General features: G+C 38.0%; 1 protein-coding gene across 18 annotated transcripts in view; it reads right to left on the reverse strand.

Annotated features, from left to right (window-relative positions):
• Positions 1-17,010, reverse strand: part of PRR16 (proline rich 16) — a 1,143,323-nt gene that overhangs the window by 904,034 nt on the left and 222,279 nt on the right. The gene's annotated exons all lie outside the window — the stretch shown is intronic.

Raw genomic sequence — 17,010 nt, forward strand, 5'->3', positions numbered from 1 at the left:
GCATTGGTAGGCAGGTTCTTTACCACTGACCACTAGGGAATCCTATCAGTTCATATGTAAATAAAAAAATGTCAGATTTATATTGTCTGATTCCACACAAGCCATATTTTTTAATTTAAACAAATACATAATGCACTTGGAAAAGGACATGATTTATCAATTATTTATGATACTCAGAGGTGATTCCCAATACAAGGCACAGATACCAATATCTAAATAAAATGTGAGAAGAAATAAAAAGGGTGAGTTGAAGTAAAAGGAAGTTCACTGAACTCTAATATAATTGATTCTATTTGAGTTAAATTTCAATACAAAGCTGAACTCATTTAACTCTCTCTGTGCATGTGCTACGTCGCTTCACTTGTGCACAACCCTGTGGACTATCGCCTGCCAGGCTCCTCTGTCTGTGGGATTCTCCAGGCAAGAATACTGGAATGGGTTGCCATGTCCTCCTCCAGGGGGGTCTTCCCGACTCAGGGATTGAACCTGTGTCTTTTATGTCCCTTATTGACAGGCAGATTCTTTACCACTAGTACCACCTGGGAAGCTCCATTTAACTCTCTGCTGCTGCTGCTGCTGCTGCTGCTAAGTCGCTTCAGTCGTGTCCGACTTTGTGTGACCCCATAGACGGCAGCCCACCAGGCTCCCCCGTCCCTGGGATTCTCCAGGCAAGACCACTGGAGTGGGTTGCCATTTCCTTCTCCAATGCATGCAAGTGAAAAGTGAAAGTGAAGTCGCTCAGTAGCGTCTGACTCTTAGCAACCCCATGGACTGCAGCCTACCAGGCTCCTCCATCCATGGGATTTCCTAGGCAAGAGTACTGAAGTGGGGTGCCATTGCCTTCTCCATTCAACTCTCTAGATGGTATCTATTCTCAAGCAGCCAAGTTTCCTTCCCTGGCACTTCTGCAAGTGAGAGCTGGATGTCAGTGGAGATGCACACAGAGATGTGAATAAAAAGGGATGCATATCTGACTGACTGTTGGGGCAAAGGCAGTAGCCACTTCTGTCAGGCAAACCAATGCAATTCACTCTAATTCTTATGAGTAAACATGTTCTGTAAGGAGAGCAGGATATTTGAGCTGGAAGAGAAACTAACGATCAACTAATCTGACCGTTTCATTTTGTATATTGGAACAAAAAAGGCAGATCTACTCCTCAGTCTAGCCAAGTCAGGATTACAGCTGGCCATATCATGCTGCCAGAATCACATGAGATAGGAGACTGCAGGGTGGCAGAAATTTCCTGAATAATTTTTCATTTTGATTTAAACTTATTCATTGAGATGACAATTTCAACAAGAGAGAAAAAAAAAAAAACAGAAAAGCTAATGGTATTATAATACTTTTGTAAAAAAGTTTACAATGTTTGGAATTATCTTTTTTATATATAATATGAAAAATTTACATTAAACTCTAAATCACACTTTGTTGAGAATTTTTATTCAGTGACATTACAAGCATATATTCCTGTATCAAACATCAAACTGAACCATTCAAGACAGATTAAGAGATCAGTATGGAACACTCATATATCCAGAACACATCACTATCTCTAGTTTTAGGAATTTTAATACATACATATCACATTTCACAATAACTTCAAAGAAAGAGAGAGAGAGACAGATGCTTTTCATCAAATCAGTTAGTTCAGATAAAACTGTCCCATCTACACACAGGCAGAGTTGGCCCCATAGACAAAACTTGTGCCAGTAAATAACTGAGATCACAGAAATAAAAAGTCCAAGATTTAGAAAACAGCTTTACCTGCTAAGTGTGTTATAACTCTCAATTTATAAATGATGGGTCAGTGGATAACTAAGTAATACATCTTCCCTTTTGGGGTCCTCTGTTTCAACCCCAACTGCTCTAACATCAACAAGTATACTGAAAATCACTTGTCACATAACCCTCTGGAGTGAATGTAGACCCCACAAGTTAAGGGCTCAGTCCTCAGAAGACTGACCCTACTTAAGATGCCAACCACAAGTTCAAATGATCTCTAGGTCATTTGCACCACTGACAAACTGGCAGTGGGAATTCCCATGAGTCTTCTCACATTTGATAATTTGCTAGCACACACAGAGCTCAGGAAAGCACTATACTTATAGTTTTATTATGATGGAAACAACTCAGGGGCAGTCAAATGAAGAGCCACCTGGGACAGGATATGAAAGTGTCCCCAACACAGAGATACCATGCCCCCCAAACCATGGAATCAGCATATTACCCTCCAGGAATACTGATGAGTTCACAAAGCAGGAAGCTCCATTGAATCTCACGTCCAGAGCTTTTACTGGGATCTCATTATGTCCTTGGTTACATGATTAAAATAAGTCTCTAATCTTATTCCTCTCCCCAGAGGTCAGGCTGGCTGACACAAGGTCGCAACCCTCTAATTACATGACTGCCTATGACCAGCCTCCTTCCTGAAGCTATTGAGAGGGCCGCCATGACTCACCTTATTAGCATAAATTCAGGAATGATTCAAGGGGAATTATGAATAACAAAGACACTTATATTCTCAGGAAATCCTAAGGATTTAGAGTCTCCATTCCAGGATACAGGGACAAAGGCAAGCCAAATCTTAATTATATAACACAGGGACATTGTACTTGTTAAAATATGAAATGAGCCAAACCCAAGACCTGAGTGTGGAACTGATGATTGAATGGTATAGTAACTTGTTCTGCACCAGAACTACAGATCAGCTTTAATTAAAACGGTCAGCTCTCTCATTTCTTACCTTGTTTTTAGAAAATAATGGAACTTTCAGCCAGAAAATGAACCACTCCAGGGCACTGACACCATACGGATGGGCCTGCATAATCTACACCATTCAGCACTTTCGCATCCTATTAGGAGTCTATTTAGCAGACTAAGAAATTCCTGATCGTTAGCCAAAAGAGCTTTCTCCCTAAGCACTGATGGGATTAAACAATACTATTTTCTTAGTGTATCAAATTCAAAATAGCTGATGCTTATAGCAAACACTTCCAGATAAATGTAGCTATGAAATCTGCAACAGAAAGGTATCAAATCATCTATCTGGTGCCTCACTGTACCTCAGGATGGACAAGATGCCAATCCTTTCAAGCTATCATTTGTCTCACACTCTTTCAGTATCTCTTCTGGAGATGAGGTTTGTGAAACAATTTATCCCGTCCAGCCCTCCAATTCAGATAGAAAATAAAACACTGGAGCTGGAATTGGCAGAACTAAAAGCTAAGTACCAGCTATACCACTTTGAAAATTTTACTTGACCTCTCTGTACTTCCAATTTATCATTTTTAAAATGAAGATAATGATAATATCGTAATTATACAGTAATGATAAAATGTGATAATACATGTATGACTTTAAGGCACTCTGGAAGATGAAGCTGTTAACACAGGCAGAATCCTAATTTATGTTCTGACATCATCTTCAACAAAATTCTCATTTATTTTTTTTCTGATATGCTGTGCTTTAGGAACAGTGCATAATTACACACACACACACACACACACACACACACCCATGCAAACAGTGATGTCTCTTGGTTCTAATAAAAGCTGATGAGAGACCTAACGTGTGTTCCAGTAGTTGTAGCCCCATCATTGAGCAAGGTAAAAAAGGATGGAAAATAACCTGAAAATATTTCAAAAACCTGCCAGAAGGAATTCAAATACTATCTAATGCCCATAGTTTGAGCACGCCTATAGCTCCTTCAGCTTCTCTTTCTGCAGAGATGAATGGCTACCCATGGGAAGTCAGATACCGCCACCTGTGTACTAAAAATGACAAATCTGACCCCCAGATTCCCGAGAGCTAAACTGAAACATTCAGAAATACCAAAAACCTAAATTTAGAGCATTCTCCAAAGATTTCATTCTAGAATTGACAGCCATGTGGTTCCAATCCAAAGACCAGAGAAGACGATTCATATTTGAGAAGGACAGTCAACCAATGTATTTTGATCTCTAAGTCATGCCTCTCTTCATGTGTTGTGCTCAGTTATTCAGTCACATACAACTCGTTGCAACTCTATGGACTGCAGCCAGCCAGGCTCCTCCGTCCATGGAGTTCTCCAGGCAAGAATACCGGAGTGAGTTGCCATTTCCTTCTCCAGGGGATCATCCCCACCCAGGGACCAAACTCAAGTCTCCTGCATTGCAGGCAGATTCTTTACTGCTGAGCCACCATGGAAGCCCCAGCCTCTCTCCATGGTTCTTCCCATAAGTTCTGGGTTCACAATAGTCAAAAATAGTTATAAATATTTTTGCTTTCCATTATTTCCAAATTATAATCAATATATATTGCATTTGCTTGTTCAAACTATACACACTGTTTTCAGCTACTCCTTTTCAGAAAACAGGCTATTTTCCAACACCACCTCATCTCACACCATTTTAAATTCACCAGAGTCTCTAAATTCCAACCATCCTTTCATTAAGTTATTCCTAAAACATGATTTTTGTCTTCTATTGAGTATGCTTGGAGAAGGAAATAAGATTTGTATTTTAATTTCATGTCCACAATTTCTATGATTTTTTGAATATACTAATTTATTCTTATTCTAATAGTCATGTTGCCTGTTTCTTCACTCTTCAAATAATGGGTGCCTTTGAAGGACCAATACCATGCTAGGCATCAGAGACACATTGTCAAAAAGAAAAAAATTAATGTGGTATCTGCCCCCAGGAAGCTCACTTTCTGTAGACGAAGATACACACCAAAAAGAGAGAGAGAATAAGAAAGTAACTAATACAAAAAATTAATTCAAAAGAAAGAAACATATGGGGCTGACAAGAGAATAGGGAGGCAGAAAAGATATCTTAGAAAGAGAGGCTCAAGGAAGGATTATGTAAGGAGGCAAAACAGGCTGAAGAATAAAGGATCAGGAGGAAAAACAGCAAGAACCTGCCAGTTAGAAGGAACTGTAATATGAGGCTATGAGACAGGAACTAGCTTGGGATGGTTTAAAGGAAAAAATGTTCAGTGTGACCAGGCGATAGGGATTGAAAGAAGAGTGACAGGCAGTAACCTAGAAGTGACACTGAGTGGTTGCGTGGATAATGAAACTATTTTAAAGTCCTGAGACATGAGATAAGGGGATGTAAAAGGGAAAACTGCCTCCATTTACTGCAAGAAAACCAGCACCCTCTGAAGAAAGCTTTCAGTTTAGGCAAGGAAGCCAAAGGACTGCTTTGTGACAGGCAACTTGAGGATGATGAGAATCTGCTGGCAAGCAGGAAGGAGTACTGGAGGCACGGTGGAATTTGGGCACAAAGTGGGAGTCGGATCAAGGCTGTGCAGAGCAGTACAAGGAGAAGACCCCAGGTGTGAGAGGCTTGAGCTTTACTCCAGGAAGTAACTGGGATAAGTAGGGATAAAAGGCAAATGGGATCTGTCCTTACTGTCCTGCTGATGACAGAGGACAACCAACACCGTTACTTACCTCCACTAGGAGCCTCCAGAGATAGCTACCCATGAGACTACCCATGAGACTGTGGACTGCTTTGGTGAGATGAGGTTGGGCACTACCGTTAGCTTCCAGAGGCTAGTCAATGTGGTGTAGTAACCATCCCAGTGGCATGAAATCTATAATGACCTTAAAGATTGCTGAGGTAGAGATCACAGAAAAGTGCGGAGATTCAGTCAGTGTAACAATGCTCATGACCAAAGACTCATATTTTATGTTTTTTCCTTTTATTGCAGGCGAGCTTTAAAATTATTTCTGTAATCTGATGGTGTCCTGATATATAAAATAAAAAATATACATATTTTTGAACTAACACAGAATTCATCTACTTCCCTGTTTTCCAAATGTGGGCCAAAGAAGAAATTAATAAATTCAGTGGGTTGGAAAAACTTGCCACTAAAAACAAGATAAGTGGTCAATTTAAAATTTGAGAAATGGTTATGAAACATATTCACAATTGCAATCCTCCCGCTAAAAACAAAGAAAATACTCTGAAGTTAAGCAGGAAAAATATAGACAGAAACTACCATGATTGCGGGAAATGGTGAGGCTGCAGTTCTGGAAATTCCCCACCCAATTGGGTTAAAAAATGTTTAACAGCACGTATATGATTCATCAGTTACACTATATAGATCTCCTGAAAAAGAAATATTCCATTCTCATCCTCCAGCACTTGTTTTGACATATGTTCCATACATGAAAAACTCTACCCCATAGTCAACTCATACCATCAGTTTTCCAAAACAGAAAAAATGTGAAAATAATGTTTTTACTCTTAAATTTTTCAGATTTCTCAACTTATGAAAGCTACTATAACTTCATGTGTGTATAGGGGAGTTTAACCCAGGCTGCTGCTGCTGCTAAGTTGCTTCAGTCATGTCTGACTCTTCATGACCCCATAGACGGCCTCCCACCAGGCTTCCCCATCCCTGGGATTCTCCAGGCAAGAACACTGGAGTGGGTTGTCATTTCCTCCTCCAATGCATGAAAGTGAAAAGTGAAAGTGAGTCGCTCAGTCGTGCCTGACTCTTAGCGACCCCATGGACTGCAGCCTACCAGGCTCCTCCGTCCATGGGATTTTCCAGGCAAGAGTACTGGAGTGGGGTGCCATTGCCTTCTCCAGGCAGCTACTCATAAAACATAAATGTAGCATCACTGCACAACTCTTTTTGGTGTGCTGTTTGGTGTTAAAAAGAGAGCTTTTGTATTAAATGTATAACTATAGATACATACACATGTATATTATGGATTATATACTTATATATTTAATATAGAAGCTCTGTTTTTATATGTATATATAGGGAGAGGGGGCTTCCCAGGTGGCACAGTGGTACAGAATCTGCCTAACAATGCAGGAGACACAGGAGATACAAGAGATGCAGGTTCCATCCCTGGGTCCAGAAGATCCCCAGGAGAAGGAAATGGCAACCCACTCTAGTAGATTCATCTGGGAAATCCCATGGACAGAGGAGCCTGGCAGTCTACAGTCCATGGGGTTGCAAAGAGTTGGACATGACTCAGTGACTGAGCACAGAGAGAGAAATAGACAGAAATAGATAGCAAGCACACCACAAATGACTCAAGGTACACAGTCTTGTCTCTCTGCAAGAGTCCTGTGGGGTTAGGCTGCCCTCATTCAGGCTTCTAGCTCACCTAAAATCCCACAGTGCACACTTTAAGGTCAGACATGAGCTGAGGATGCCTTGAACAAATGAGAAAATAATTCTCTTAATGCCTTCCTCGGCAGTACACATTGCCTAACAACAGCTTGCAGCTTGTGGGTATCATTCCTTTTCTTCCCCGTATCCCACCCCAAACTCCCATTACCAGGGACTAGAGCAGTCAACCTGTACAAGTCCACATGAGAGAAGACCTATAGGCAGCCAAATAATTTCTTTCACAACATGCAAGGAAAAACACTAGTGCAGCTGCCTACTAAAGCTGCACATTGGCCTGATGGTTTTGCATCATCAAAGAGAGAAAAAAACTGAAACTAGGAGGCTGGTGTCCCTGTAGAGAGACTGATAGATATACCATGGCTCTAATGTGGCAAGGGGTATCAAGATGCTCTCCAAAGTACTGTGCTCTGATAGTATGACTTCCTAATTACCTCTAGTTTGGTGAGACATTAACCAGCTGCTTCCACAGAGAAGTCTTCAAATATCAAATGGAGATGGTTAAGATCTTTCCCCAAACCACCTCAGCCTCGCTGAAGTGATGGTGATGAATGGCAATCCAATCCTCTGAGATGTACATGGGCAAACAGTAGGAAGAGATCACTAAATTGCAGCTGAGAAGCAATCAGAACAGAAGGTGCAACTGCAAGAGGGAGCAGAACTAGTGCCCTGCATTATAGCTGTAGGCTTGATGGATAACCATGTCGCCAACAGACTGATTTTGCAACAGCTACTAGTATGTGGGTACCTCTTTTGAGCCAAGCTTCAGGTCAACTCAGGGCTACTTCAGGTCAACTTCGGGCTTCCCTGGTGGCTCAGACAGTAAAGAATCTGCCTGCAATGCAGAAGACCTGGGTTGGATCCCTGGGTTGGGAAGATCCCCTGGAGAAGGGAAAGGCTACCCACTCCAGTATTCTTGCCCAGAGAATCCCATGAACAGAGGAGCCTGACAGGCTAGTCCATGGGGTTGCAAAACCTTAAACACTATTGAGCAACACTTTGTTTCATTTTCAGGTCAACTCAGAGCCTAAGCATTATAGTCTCATATGGCAACCAACTCTGGAGAAACTGAAACTTATTAATCACAATATAAGCTTCAAGTGTAGGGACAGAGGAAGAAAACACAAAACTAACCAAGGAATCACTCACAGTAGCCTTGCTTTTGCAAGTGAGAAAGCAAAATAATCAAAAACAATGCTGCTCTAGAACACCTGAAATGTTCCTAACACCACCATCCAACACAAACATAAAATACCTTTCACTTTCAAGACAGCAATAATGAGATGATGTTGTTGAATTTGGAAGTCTATGTTGTTTTAAATATAGTTTTTATTAGTCTAAAAGAAATTAATGCTGTTAGTAGGAAAATTATAAAGTTCAGATAAGTATGCAATAAAAAACATTGCTACCTCCCAGAGGCAACCACTATTATTTTGTCATTCCTCTCTTCTCTTTTCTATATATATATTTTTACATAGTTGATATACTAAATATAAAACATTACATCCTACTTTTTCAGTTATTATAATAAATGTTATCCAATTGACTTTATATTTTAGTATATTTGATTCCCTTGTTACAAATTATTTCTTTTCTTTTAGGCTATACTAAGTGCAATATTTCCCTAGTGGCTCAGATGGTAAAGCGTCTGCCTTCAATGCAGGAGACCTGGGTTCGATCCCTGAGTCGGGAAGATCCCCTGGAGAAGGAAATGGCAACCCACTCCAGCATTCTTGCCTCGAAAATCCCGCAGACGGAGAAGCCTAGTAGGCTACAGTCCACAGGGTCACAAAGAGTCGAACACGACTAAGCGACTTCACTTCACTTCAAGTGCAATATATAGTCTAACTTGTAGATGTACTACGTAGTGATAAATTTTAAAAACATAGTTTATGAGTTCTTACAAGGTTCAAATCACCAGGCTAAAGAGAAAAATCTAATTAAGAGTGAAGTTTCTGCCTCTAGCGGAATTAGAAATAGGGAACTCCAGTGACATTACATATAAATGAAGAGTTAGGCAGAGACACAGGGAACTCTATCCTTATGCCAATCATCATGTTGGTTACCATTTACAAATGAAAGAAAGAAAAAAATCTAAAACAATTCTTTTGTGATTTCTCCTTCACTTCTCAACAAATTCCTGGTGTCTAAGACCCACTTCAAAATCATAGTTTCACCAACTCTCCCCATTTCCCTCTCCTCCAGGAAGACGTCATTGTTCCCCATTTGTGGTCTCATGGAACTTTAAACAAAACTCTTTGATTTAGCACATTTATTATATTATTAATTTACTGTCACTTCTTGACCCCCTTCCTGAGTCTATGAGTTTTTTGAAGAAAGAAGTATTTTACATTTATTTGTTTCTCAGAATCTAGCTGTGACCAGTAGAGAGCCAGGGCTCAATCAATATTTTTCTGAGTGATTGCAAGTAAATAAATAAAAATTTTTTTCTAAAAATTTGGTTATGTAATACTGCACACTTTCTATTCTTAATAGAGACAATAAACATATCTCAAGTCCAAAATTATTTTTAAACTATGCTCATATAGACACTTTAATGGAATTCTCAAATCAACATTTAAGATATCATCTCTTTCACTTTTTGAACAATGCAAAAAATGCATAATGATATTTGCATTTCCAAAGAACAGCATTCTGATTATTTTTGTGAGTATATCAGCAACTTGGTATCATGGTGATTAAAACTACAAATAGAACTGGTTAATGATAGAAGCCACAGGGGAGACAAACACTTTACAGCTTAACAGAGGTTTAAGAAGATTTCTTTTTAAATCAAGAGTGCCAAGGAGAACTATAAAATTATTCATTTTCTTTTTCAACTGTCACGAATCCATGTCAATAAATTCTAAAGGACAGCATAGGAGAACAGAGGACAGCTCAGATGGTTTATCCACAATCACATAACAAATCAGAAAGGAAGTGGTAATCCGTGATTATACATTTCCTCACAAGGATTTGGGACATCTTGAGATTATTTGAAAAGCTTTTTAATCCTTTGTTGCCTGGGGAGGGGTGGGGAGAGTCTGCTCTAAAAGTTAAGGAGGGAAATGCCAATATTGTTTCTTGATTTCTTTTTTCTAATTTTATTTCATATTCTTTGTTATGTATTTTAAATTTATAGAGCACAGAAAAATAATTTTATATAAACTGTCATATTTTAAAGATAACATTAGAATGATGGAAAGCTAAAATAAAAAATATATATCCAATATGTAAGACATACTTACAGGATATGTGCAGGAATACATGAGTTTCCTCACAGACAACAATTCAAATTAAATCTTACTAAATAAATTCAATTTTAATTTTGCTTGGCATTGATTCCAAATGAAGCTAGTACAGGCTCTTTGGAGGGGAGTTATCTATTATAGCAATCACCACTGCAAAGAACCAAAGAAGCAATTGAATCAGAAAAACAATTTGCAAACAGCCAAACTGATAATTTTAAAAGAGATGAACACTAACATAGAGAAAGTACAAACTTTTTTTTTTTTTCCTTCAGCTAACATACAGTGGTTTCTCTTTAGCCAGACAAATGAGGCTGATTGTGTTTTTGGAGAAGTTCATTCTAAGACTTGGAAAATGTCTTTCTAGAAATGCCCTTTCATTCACTAGCCCTGGAACAGCAAACATTCCTGGATAACCTGGTGCTGAGATCATTATTTCAAGCCATCTACTTGACTTAGGCAGTCTCCTATTGAGGATACTATGAAGACCCCGAAGTGTGGCTTGGGCTTCCCTGATAATTCAGTTGGTAAAGAATTCTCCTGCAATGCAGGAGACCCCAGTTTGATTCCTGGGTTTGGAAGATCTGCCGGAGAAGGGATAGGCTACCCATTCCAGTATTCTTAGGCTTCCCTGGTGGCTCAGCTGGTAAAAACTCCACCTGCAATGAGGGAGATCTGGGTTCAATCTCTGGGTTGGGAAGATCCCCTGGAGAAGGGAAAGGCTACCCACTCCAGTATTCTGGCCTGGAGAATTCCATGGACTGTGTAGTCCATGGGGTCACGAAGAGTCAGACACGAATGAGCGACTTTCACTCATTCACTCCCAATCTGGCCAGAGTCACACATTCAGGGTTTGAAAAGACACAGCTCTCCCAGTGAAAACTGACTGCCCTAGGGTGATCATTAAGTGGGGAGACATTTGAGCAGGACGATTGGAAAACAGGTGTTGATTGCTGACTAGAGAGCCCTGAGTAATCATCTTGGCTTAGTTTAAGCACATAAGGTAATGGCTCTACTGCGATATTTCATACAGCAGAGTGCATAAACCAACAAACAACTCATTGGGTATTTTATTATGATTGCAGCCATTCTGACTGTCCACTTGGAACCAAAACTAAAAAACAGAGCAACTGTATTTAAAGCATTCAAATCTATACACAGTTTTCACTTTTTAAAAATTAAAAATATTTTTTGGCCCTTATGAAGCTTTTAATGGACCTCAAGAAAATTATTTCAAACAACAACAAAGAATTTTTAGGAATGTCTCATTTAACTCTTCTTGGAAATTTCTATTCAATGATTCTCCAATTCTATCGGCTCCAGAGAGAAAAAGATATCATTATTCTTGGTTTTTATTATAATAATGTTCTATTAAATACAAAAAAAGGCTTATTAGTATATATTCTAAAAGTAGCCCAATAAAATGAACATTGTATACCCTCCACTAAGCTTATAAATAAAACATTACAAAAATCTATGAAGCCTCCTGTATAGCCATTCCTGAACCTAACACTTTTATTTTTTGACATTTTTAAGGTAAGTAGCAACCTGAATTATGGGTTTATCTTTCCCTTACTAATCTTTATAGTTTTACTACACAATTATGTATCTCAAAAAAACAGTAGTTTTTTTACTTTACATATTGCAATAATTCTATATGTATTCTTTTACACTTTTCAGTTTAACAATATGATTAAGAGATTCATTCATGTGATACTTATAGCTATAATTAACTCATTTTAACTGTTGTATATTATTCTACCATATGATCATACCAATATATTTATCCATAATGGTATTGACAACATTTAGGTTATTTTGTTTGTTTTTTTTTTTTCTATAAGCAATGGTAATTTGAACTTGCTTCTTGATGACATTGGCAGTAATTTTTCAAGGATATATATATAGAAGTAAAATATCTAAGTCATATGATAGCTGTCTCTTTTTGTGTATTGGGTTCATATGACTTGTTCATGATTTAAATGAACTTGCTTTAATCTGCTTGTTTATGACAAGGACCACAAAAAAGGAAGGTTGAGGTATTGCGTTGCATTAGTCATTCAGTCATGTCTGACGCTTTGCAACCCCATGGACTGTAGCCCCCTAAGCTCCTCTGTCCATGGGATTCTCCAGGCAAGAATACTGGAGTGGGCTGCCATTCCCTTCTCCATATTAAGGTATAATTGATGTAGAATAAAATTCACACATTTAAACAACTTTATAAATTTTGATATATGAATACACCCATGGATGGAGCCACCATCAAAATCATGATAATGAACATGCCTAACACCCACAAAAGTTTCCTCATGACCTTTTATAATAAACTCCCCCTCTTCCCTACTACCCCGCTCCCAAGCAACTACTACAACGGAGGGCATACAATGTTCATTTCATGGTGAATTTTTTTCATGTAGACAATCAAAACACTTTTAAATGCTGTTTCTTTTTTCCTAAAACTTATTTTTTTTCTCTTGACTTTCTTCATTATTTAGGATTTCTAGCACAATATTAAGTGAAGATGACAGTAAGAGTCATTACCTTGATCTTAATTTTAAAGGAAAATCGTTTATTTAATATTTATTACATAGAATCTTTTCTTTAATATTTCCTTTTATCAAATTCTCTTGGACGTTTCCTCTATACGTAATATCCTAGGAGTTTAGTACAGTGTATTTATGAATATTACTGTATACTTTCTTCATTTACTGGGAAATTATTTTCTCCTTAAATCTATTTATGGAATAGAAATAAACTTTCTAATATTAAACCAACCTTACTTCTGGGCTAAACCCAAACTGATCATCACAGAGTACCTTGTTTACACAATGCTGGGTACAGTTTGCTAATAAGTTATCCAGGATTTTTACTCATTGTTCATCATGGAAATTAGCGTATAATTTTCTTTGCTCCTGTAAATCTTTTCCGGTGTGTATTAAGGTCATATTAACCTTATAAAAAAAGAGCCAGAGAGTGTTGCCTCTTTTATTATTCTCAGAAAAAAGTCTGTATACGATCGGAATGAATTGTTATAAATATATATATACCTACATACGTATATACATCAACTCTTCTTTATCCATTCATCTGTCAAGGACATTCAGGTTCCTTCCATGTCTTGGCTATTATAAATAATGCTATATGAACATTGGCCTGCATGTATCTTTTTGAATTAGCGTTTTCTTCTTTTCTGGATATATGCCCAGGAGCGGGACTGTTGGATCATAAGGTAACTATTTTTAGTTTTCAAAGGAACCTCCATACTGTTCTCCCTAGTGGCTGTACCAATTTACATGCCCACCAACAGTTGCCTTTTCTCCACACACCCTTGTTCTACTTTTCTTTAAATGCATTTTATACATTTTTAAATTTAAGTTTAATTTCCAATCTTTACTCTTTAAGCATGTAATGTAATAAACTGATCTTGAAATATTGCTTTAACATTTAAATCTTTTGATATATAATTTCATAGAATAAAATTCACACATCTTAAATCTTTATTCTGATGTTTTGACAGTTGTGTATGTCTGTGTGGTATGAATCATATTGAGATCTAGAACATGTTCATTACACTAGAGTATTCCAGCATGCTCCCTTTCCTGCCTTCCTCTCAGAGGCACTATATTTTCTGATATCTTTCATACAGACTAGTTTTGGCTGTTCTTGAACTTCATACAAATGTAATAGTATAGTATGTATTCTCTTCTGTCCATACTGTTGCATGTTATCAATAGGTTGTTCCTTTTTATTACTGAGTGGATATATCACCACTTGTTTATCCATTCGTCTGTTGATATATACTCAGCTTGTTTCTGGTTTGTTGTTTTTGTTCAGTCACCCAGTCATGTCCAACTCTTTGCAACACCATGGACTGCAGCACGCCAGGGTTCCTTGTCCCTCGGCATCTCCCAAAGTTTGCCCAAGTTCGTGTCCAGTGCATTGGTGATACCAACCAGCCATCTCATCCTCTGACGTTCTCTTCTCTTTCTACTCTCAAACTTTCCTAGCATCAGGGACTTTTCCAATGAGCCAACTGCATCAGGTGACCAAAATACTGGAGCTTCAGCTTCATCATCAGTCTTTTCAATGAGTATTCAAGGTTGATTTCCCTTAAGATTGGCTAGTTTGATCTCTCTGCTGTCCAGAACCACAGTTGGAAGGTATCAATTCTTTGGCACTCAGACTTCTTTACAGTCCAGCTCTTACAACTGTACGTGACCACTGGGAAGACCATAGCCTTGACTATATGACCTATGTCTGCAGAGTAATGTCTCTGCTTTTCAACACACTGTCTAGGTTTGTCATTGCTTTCCTGCCAAGAAGCAGTTGTCTTCAGATTTCATGGCTTCAGTCACCATTTGCAGTGATTTTAGAGCCCGAGAAGAGGAAATCTGTCACTACTTCCACCCTTTTCCTGTCTATTTGTCATGAAGCAATGGGGCTGGATGCCATGATCTTAATTTTTTTAATATTTGGTTTTAAGCTGGCTCCTTCACTCTCCTCCTTCACCCTCATCAAGAGGTTCTTTAGTTCCTCTTTGCTTTCTGCCATTAGAGTGGTATCATCCACACACATGAGGTTGTTGATGTTTCTCCCACCTATCTTGATTCCAGCTTGTAACTCATCCAACTCGGCTCCATGTATACATTAAATAAACAGGGTGACAGCAGATAGGGCTGTAGTACTCCTTTCTCAGTCCTGAACCAATCAGTTGTTCCATTCAGGGTTCTAACTGTTGTTTCTTGACTAGCATACAGGTTTCTCAGGAGACAGGTAAGACGCTCTGGTATTCCCATATCTTTAGGCAATAGGTTTCTGCTCTGCTGCTGCTGTTAAATTGCTTCAGTTGTGTCCAATTCTGTGCCACCCCATAGACGGCAGCCCATCAGTCTCCCCTGACCCTGAGATTCTCCAGGCAAGACCACTGGAGTGGGTTACCATTTCCTTCTCCAATGCATGAAAGTGAAAAGTGAAAGTGAAGTCATTCAGTCATGTCTGACTCTTAGTGACCCCATGGACTGCAGCCCACCAAGCTCCTCTGTCCATGGGATTTTCCAGGCAAGAGTACTGGAGTGGGGTGCCATTGCCTTCTCTGAGGTTTCTGCTTTCGAGCTCTTATAAATAATAGTTTTTTGTAAAATGTATTTTTTCCATTTTAAAAACTAGCATTTTTATCTTGACATTTATTGTAAATTTTTTAAATAATTTTCTGAACTTAGTACTTTGTCAGATATTTCTCACAGTCACTGACTTGAATTTTTATTTCTGAATGATGTGTTTTAGTTAGCAAATATTCAATTTCCAAAAAGTCCAGTTTGATCTATCTTCTTTCTGAGTTAGTGTCTTTTTTCAGCCTGTCAAAGTATTTTTGAGCACCTCAAAAGACATGAAGATATCCACACTTCTATTGCTTTCTTCTGGAAGCTTAATGATTCTAACTTTCATGTTTATGATCCATCTTGATTTGTGCATGGAATGAGATATGTTACAGTTTTAAACTCCCCACTGAAAATTTTATTTGATTACTACATCTCATTTCAAAATTTTAGTTTTATTATTTTTAACCTGCTTAATGAATTTTATAATATCTTCATTAATATTTTTGATACATTTATTTTTCAAAGGCTGTTTTTTCTTCTGTGGCTATAAATTCCAATAACTTAATTATTTGAAAGTCTCGTTCTTATTTGTTTCTGCTAGCCTTTAGTCTTTGGCTTTAAGCAGTGTTAAGATTTGTGATTTTTTTTTTTAATTTGAGCTAGACTTTTATTGAGGGGAAGTTTGTGAGCTGGGATTAAAGTGTGTTCCTTAAGATGGAAGCTGTTCTTTTTCTGCTGCATGCTCAGGAGAACTCTTAATCAAGTATCTTCCAAAACAAAGCTTTAGATAAAGGTGTTTGTTCATAGACAGTGTGAATTTTGATCTTAAACCCACTAGGGAAAGGACTTAGGATTCAGATATTCATTCCTCTCTCCATTGGTAGGTGGGATTTTCCTTTCACTGAGGATATAGCTTTTTTGGGGTCCCTGGTTTGGGCAAGATTTCCTTTTAGATTTCTCAATGAATGAAGGCTAGTTTTTACATTTTTTTTCTCAACCTTTCCAAGATTTTTAAGTGTGTCCTCAGGGTCATTATTAATTAATAGTTGCCCTAGGATAACCAGCTATTTTGTGCTTGGTTAACTTTCTGAAGTCCAGGTTACATTCTGTTTTTAGCCTCTGATTATTTTTTCAGAGTTAGTTTGATGGCATACTTAAAATACAACTAGTATTTTTCAATGTCTCAATTTATTTTGAAGTAAAATGCTTGTTGAGGATTTCTACTCCACTATATTGTCACAAATTGAAAACCCATATTTTCTTTCAAACTGTTTACAGTCTCATCACCTATTGATGATGTAATCCATGTAGTAGCCATCAACAACATTAAAAGACAAAATTGGAGGTATACTGCATCTCACAGCATAATTACACACTATACTGCAGTACAGTGAACACAGATGATGTATGACACTTTGTGTATCACTGTGGATCAAAGTGACCAGAGATTTCTGTTGATTAAAACATTAACACTTAAATTGATGTTAATTTAATCACTTGCAAGTTAATCACTTGCATTGATGCT

Source organism: Bos grunniens, chromosome 7 (genome assembly GCF_055505025.1).
Source record: "Bos grunniens cultivar Pamir isolate PY7600 chromosome 7, Bosgru_T2T1.0, whole genome shotgun sequence".
NCBI classification, from domain to species: Eukaryota; Metazoa; Chordata; class Mammalia; order Artiodactyla; family Bovidae; genus Bos; species Bos grunniens.